Consider the following 7,223-nt stretch of genomic DNA (forward strand, 5'->3'; position numbering starts at 1 on the left):
CTTCAACCTCATCAACTCTAAAATTTGCTATCCTCAAAAAAAATCCACAAGAGTTACAACTACCGTCACAACAAGAGCTACGTCAATGTCGAGAACTCTTACGGCGCAAAAAGCTCACAAGAATGGCACGGAGCAGGTGTAAACGAACAAAGGAAATATTTATACCAAAGAATTCTCCGAGTGTATTTAGAGGTCTCGGAAATAGTGTAATGGCATGCAGCTCGATTTAAAGCGCAGAGTTTACCCGCCCCATGCCATCGAAATGGAACTTTACGGGTTACATACCTCTACTCCGACACCATTATCGGTCGAGTAGTCAGATGTGGCTATATTTCCGGTGTTTTGGTTGTGAATTTTCCCAGGAGGCCCTATTCTATAAGCATGTTTTTCTAGCTGCCAGCGACAGTTGATAGTCCCTACAATCCTAAGTACATCTAGCATTGACCTACATACACAGCAGATCTGCTATTCTTTTTCTATTATAGTCAGGCCAAAGCTCATGTGCTTTATTTCAAGTTTGGATCTGTAAACACCTTCTCCTTGCTAGTTTCACTGTGTATTTGTCTGAGGGGTATCCCAGTCAGTGTAGCTACATATGACTTCCTTATCATCAGCTCGGCCCCATCTCTATTCCCTTCTGAATGGAAACCGCACAAGTACATTCAAGCCAAAACCCTGGATTGATGCGATGTAGTGCGTGGTTTTATTTTCTATCAGACCAAGACTTAAGATTGAGCTTTGGCTAAAGGTCTCCATTTTCCACAGCCCCGACTCCCAGAGACTTAATGCTGAGTATATCGCGATTTCGTTTAGGTTAAGATCAAACGGAATCATATTGATGACGACATTCAGTGCTTCTGAGGGGCAGGATCCCAATGATTCAGTAACTCCCGAACATGTCGATCTTTGTATTATACGGTCTATGTACTTAAAGCTGGTCACAGTACTTGGACGCCGTAGGTAAGGATCGGTCTTATGATAGCGGTGTACATCCACATCACAAGTCTCGGTTTTAAAATTCCAGTTTCTACTGAATATCCTTTAACAAATGAAGTAAGTGATGCTTGTAAGCCCTCTCTTAACATTTTTCAACGTTAAGTTTCCAGTACCATTTAGTCTCTAGGATGATCCTCAGTTATTTTACATTGGATAATAGGACATGGTCTTTCCGCCTATGGATGGTCTAAATTTGGGTACCTTATTTCTATTTGAAAACAGTAATAGCTCGGTTTTACATGAGTTAACGTTAAGGCCACTATATTTAGTCCACGTGTGTGGTTTACCCAGTTCCTTCTCTAGGATTTCATTTACAGTAGAAAGAAAAGGGAGAGTACACCACGTACATCTGCTCACATATCTGGTTACTAGCTTATCCAACTACTACTACACCGCCGCCCACACCAACGTCATGCAAAGCTGACTCCGTCGATTTTCCTTTAGTGTAATCATGTCGATGCCGATCTCAGGAAGGTAATACGCACACTAGTTGAATTTAGGAATTTATCGCTGATTACCAGCAACAATAAATTAATCACGCAAAAAAAAGTTTAAACTTACATAGAAGTAACGAAATTTCTCGAGTCAAAGTGAGAGTCTTTCACTTTCAGCGGTTGCAACAAAAATAATAATAGTGAAAACTAATTGCTGGATATCTATGAGACTTGACTGATAGCAATCAAAAAAAACAAGACGCAAGCCAAGGCGGTAAAAGACATACGGCGTTTTCTTTTCTACAAAAAATGTGGCCTTTTCATTGCTCTCTCCTTAGTATTTGTGCGTTTGAGGGAATGGAAAATGCAATTATTTTTTTTCGGTAGAAAAGAAAACGCCAATAGTTGCTGTAGAATTTATTTAGAAATGAACTCATAAGACTTGCTGTGTCAACAGATCAACAAACGAGCGCATTGTCAGTGGCTAAGTATTTATTTAAGCTGAAAAATGAAAACAAAATTAATTTCTATTTCTTACTTTCCAGCTAACATTAAGAAACACAATTCAAACAAAAACGGTGCGCGTCAAAGTGAATAAAATATAAAGAAAAAACAAAAAATGTAATGTAGGCCGTTGTGCAGCAAAGGAGAATTAAGTTCAAAGCTTTAGCAGAAGAGCAAACAAGTTAATGAGTAGTGGCTCCAAAACGGGTGAACTTTTTTGTATGTAAGTAAACAGTAATGCGTGAGAAAGTCTTTTAGAGAAGCACATAAGTGACAAGTTTGGAGATTATACATACATTTAGCTTTTTTTTTATAGAACAAATAAGAAATTAGTGTAAAACAAATATAAAAGTTATGAAAAAAGGTAAACAAAGTGCAATAAAAAAATAAAAGAACAAAAGAAATTAATGCAAAAGAAAAATATTAGGGGTATTCTCTGAGTCTTGCAAAGCCCTTGCATGGTGCACGGTTAAAACCGGTTTTCGTATGGGACAGCTTTGCAAACCGTGCAATCCGTGCACCGTGCAAGGGCTTTGCAAGACTCAGAGAATACCCCTATTGTACTTCAACTAAGCTCCTAAAAAGCAGACACGCTAATAATTATGAAACAAGCATAATAATGATAACAATCTTGAAGAACGGAAAGAGTGCGAAGAAGCTGAAGTGAAACCACAAAGACCCCAACCACAGTGCAACCTGAAGCCAAAGTCAAAGAATAATGCAACAGATTTGAAGGTATATACGAGTATGTATGTATAATCGTATCTACATATGTATGTTGGTCTAGAACTTGCGCACAAACAAAGCTGGAATGTGAGGTGAGCCATGAAAAATAGGATAAAAATACTTAATATGCCAACAACAATAATAAAAAATCAACAAAAAAATATAAACAATAAGAACAACAAAGCAAGCTTAAAGGTGAAGCCATAGAAAGAGTAATTCAAAAGAATAAGGGCAATTGCCAAGCAGTCAAAAGGCCCCGAACAAACGAACGCATCAACGATGAGTAGACACACTTGTGAATGTCTCGATCTGCGCGCCACTTGAGCAGGTGATGGCGCTCAATGACTACACTACCTACCTATTAGGGATGTTTCGAATAACATAAAAAAGAAAATTTTTAGGAATAACATTAAAAAATTTATAATCAGCACTGAGCAATTGCTCACTTGGAATGCTGGCGGGTGGAGCGCTCAAATATTTGAGGGCCAGATCTGGCGATTTGTCGTATTTTAGTTTAGTTCTCCACCAATCGAGAAGATTTTCACCGAGATGAGCTCGTTTTTTCGTTAAGATAGGCCTTCAATTGAGCTTTAATTTCAAATTTTTAATGTCTCCAGATTCTACATCCGAGCCTTCACTTTCGCTGTAGAAATCTAAAATTATTTCTAGGTTGCTTATAAGACTTTTAGCAGTAGTTGTTGAAGGCCCATCAATGTTGCTTGATATACTACTTAACCGTTTAGCGCCGGAAGCTAAAAGACGGTTATTGTCCGCACCCTGGTTAGGCAGACTTAGAGCCATTTCAACAACAGTAGAGTGGACTCTCTGCCCATGTACACATTCGCGGCACATTCGTATCATTTGATTCGAATGCGAATGTCGAATGCGAATGTGTAAAATGATGCGAATCATTCGCATAACGAATGCGAATGCAAATATTCGCAACATCCCTGCTACGTATGTGTATATGTACATACAATAGTTGCAGATACGATGAGCTATGCGGCGGTGCAACCCTGCCGGAAATATGTGAACTACGAGCTTTTGCCCGCGGTCCTGCTCCTGTGATATACGGTTATCGTTATGCTATCAAACGTTGCTGCTCAATTGATGCTGCTATTCTGGTGGTTATCTTATTCAAGCCAGTGTCAATATTTGCCTTTCCTCTCTTATAAAATGTATTCGAAAAAATTTGTTGTAAATATATAGGATTCCTCGACCAAATCAATTAACTAAGTTAAATTTGATTTTAAAAGAGGTGGCAAGCAATCTTCTTCGAAAATATTTTGGAGAAAAAAATGTCTTTAACTTCTTTCATTTGACTATCGCATGTTACATTTAATCTCTCGTTTAATTGAACTGGAACTTTTAAACTGCAGTTCACTGCAAAAATATTTAATTTTTCAATAAAGCTCTATCTTCAAATATATTTTAGAAAGAAAGCTTATTTTTACCACGTTTGACACCCATATTGAAATATTTCATTTAACTTATAAATTTAACTGATTTAAAATTTCTAAAACGTTGCAGATATATTCAAATATACTTTAAAAATAAAGCTTACTACATTTGCCACCCAAACTAAATTATTTTACTTCACTTGTTAATTAAATTGACTTTGAATTTATAAACAGGTGGCAACCCTTTTCCACAATATTTTTGCAATAAAGCTTTCTAAAAACGCCTATGTATGATTCTCATATTAAAATATTTCGTATCATTTACTATGTAATTGAATTGGTTTTGAATTTGTATACAGGTGGCGACCCTCTTCAAAAATATTTTCGAATAAATATCTTTTTAAACCTCTCTCGTTTGACATCGCTATAAAAATTTTGAATTTAACTCGTACTAGTTTGTTTTATTCTGAATTATGATGCATTTCATTAAAATATAAGTCCATACATCGTTTTATGCAACAAGGAATTCACTGCTCAACAGCCACGCAGTTTACTGCGATAATACTATAGCCAATGTCCCATAGAAATCTGACTAGATAATCCTCAGAGGCGACCGAAAGGAAGTGAGCAGGACGCTGATTGCCTCCTTTTTATTTGAATATATTTTAACTTCCCTTAGCGCTAAAGCGTTTATCAGGAGCCAAGCCTGGCAGCCGCATTACCTGCGATACAAACGCTATGCTAAGCAAGAGCCAGGCTTTGCGTCGTCCTAAGTGCACATGCTTGAGCTTTCTGAGTAGCGTAGTCTTCTTCGAATTTTCGTCATCTTTGGTCCAATTTGGTATGGGGACAAACGGTTGTTGTGCGTTGTGCCATCTTCAATGTCAATTTTTGTTCATAAGTTCGGCATACTGACACTTCCCAAATTGCTGATGAGGCATTTTCGGAGATAGTTTCAGAAAAGAGTAGTAATAGGCAAATACCCAAACCTGCCTTCAGCGGAAGCATATTATTGGTGAAAGATCTAAGGGCGCAGCATAAATATTATTTCCATGCCTGGGCGTTGTCGTGTATACTAACACGAGGCGCTATTCCGAGGATACTGCGACAACATTAACGGTGTCAAGGACTGTAGACAACCGCAAGTCTCTTGTATAAATAATGAACGCGTACGTAACAAGACTATCTTGACTTAATGCCACCTACTTTTTTCCTACAGGGTAGCTTCCAGCACATATTCACTTAGGCACACCCCTCAAGAAAAATATAGAAAGTTTCCATTTGGAAGTAACGTAGAAATATTCCTCTTCATTGCTTATGGAAATAAAGCAGAAGTTTTGAATGAATATTGTTTCCTTTTCGCTTCTTATGAAAACAATGTTGTCTATTCTTAAGGAAATTTTGAGGAAGTTTACCGAAGAGCTTTTTGGAAAAAGTTAGGATGAAAGTTTCTCACTTATGACATGGTATGTTAAACTTGAAATCAACAGTCCAATAAAAGGGAATGTTTCCATATTTCCTTGAAGGAATGTTTCCCTTTCCTAGTTGGATATGAGCGTACAACACACTCACATATGTACATATACAATATGTACTGGCATATTTCAGATTCAGAATGCACAAGCTTATCTTTTTTATCCTCCACAGCATCTCAAGGAATCTAAAGTAGCGAAGAAGTGCAGCTAGCATGTAGTAAATAAATTTCGGTTTGTTGCTTTTTTAGCGTAAAATCTTTTTTTTATATAAAATTTAATTTTATAATTTTATTTCTTTTTCGCTACAACCATTTTATTTTTCACTTTTTTATGTCATGGTAGTAATTTTTTCTTTGCGTTCTCATTTTTTTGTTGCTTGGCCTTTTCAATTGCCTTGCATTTTTGTAGGTAGGTACGTCGTACATTCATAGTGGAAGAAGCATCTTTCCGTTGGCCACTTTATTCTTGCTTTTTGCACCAGCACGCCGGCTTCCTTTGTTGTCTGACAATGAGTCTGTCGAAGTGGGAAAAAAGCGTTGCTGTTAATTGCCATAAACAGGTTAGTAAGCAAGACATACTTGTTTTCGCCATGTTTACCAGCGATACCAATTGCAATATACACTTATAGAAGTACATACAGACATGTGTACGTACATATTTACTTTTATGTTTACTTTTTAGTTTTAATTCTTTATTATTTGTTTTTAAGTTTCTTAATTTTCTCGCATGCTATTATTTTAAAAGGCACAAACAAGAAGTAAAAGTGGTTGGCCATGTGGAGAATTTTTCCAAGTTAAAAAAAGTAAATAAATAAAAGGAATTTGAATTCGGCACAGATCTTTTGAACAAAGTAGTGAGAGTATATGTAGTTCATTTTTTAACAAAACTCTTGGAAATGCCATTAATACTGGATGTATATACATCAGGGTGGTCCTTAAATGTAGTGAGCAAATTTTTACATCAGATTTCCTAAGCCTCAACCCCTACGTCAATGCTACTATAGTCGAAGATATCACATATAAATTTTGGTCCCGATTGAAGTCGGTTAAGACGCGTCGCACAGGGGTCAAAATTCAGATTACCCTATGACGACGTTTTAGCCGACTTTAATCGGAACTAAAATTTTTATGTGATATCCTCGACTTTAGTATTTAGTATCGATTTTGGGCATTAAATGAAAAAAATATATTTATAATTTTTGAGTCCTTAGAGGCATCTGAACTATGACCCTGTGCGACATGCCATAATCGACTCCAATTGGGACGAAAATTTATATGTGATATCTTCGACTATGGTAGTATCGATTTTGGGTATTAGATGAAAGAAAAAATTAATTTTAATATTTTGAGTATCCATAGAGGAATCTGAACTATGCCCCCTGTGCGACACGCCCCAAACCGTCTCCGATTGGGATGCAAATTTATATGTGATATCTATGACAGTGGTGTTACCGATTGAAGGGGGAGACTGAACAAAATCGGTCATTCGATTTTTAAGGACGACCCTAATATACATACATAGTATTCTACCTAGTGATCAGACAAAGATAAACACCCAAACGGTCGAAAACGAATGCAGTTGCCACTGATGCATTGCTAAAGTGCTAACTTAAAATATAGGAAAAAAATAATTAGGGAGTTACCACCCGTTTGAAAATTGCAGTTTAACTGAATTGATAAGATAAGGTA

This window comes from Rhagoletis pomonella, unplaced genomic scaffold (genome assembly GCF_013731165.1).
Source record: "Rhagoletis pomonella isolate Grant_MI unplaced genomic scaffold, Rhpom_1.0 Rhpom_scaffold_00802, whole genome shotgun sequence".
Taxonomy (NCBI): domain Eukaryota; kingdom Metazoa; phylum Arthropoda; class Insecta; order Diptera; family Tephritidae; genus Rhagoletis; species Rhagoletis pomonella.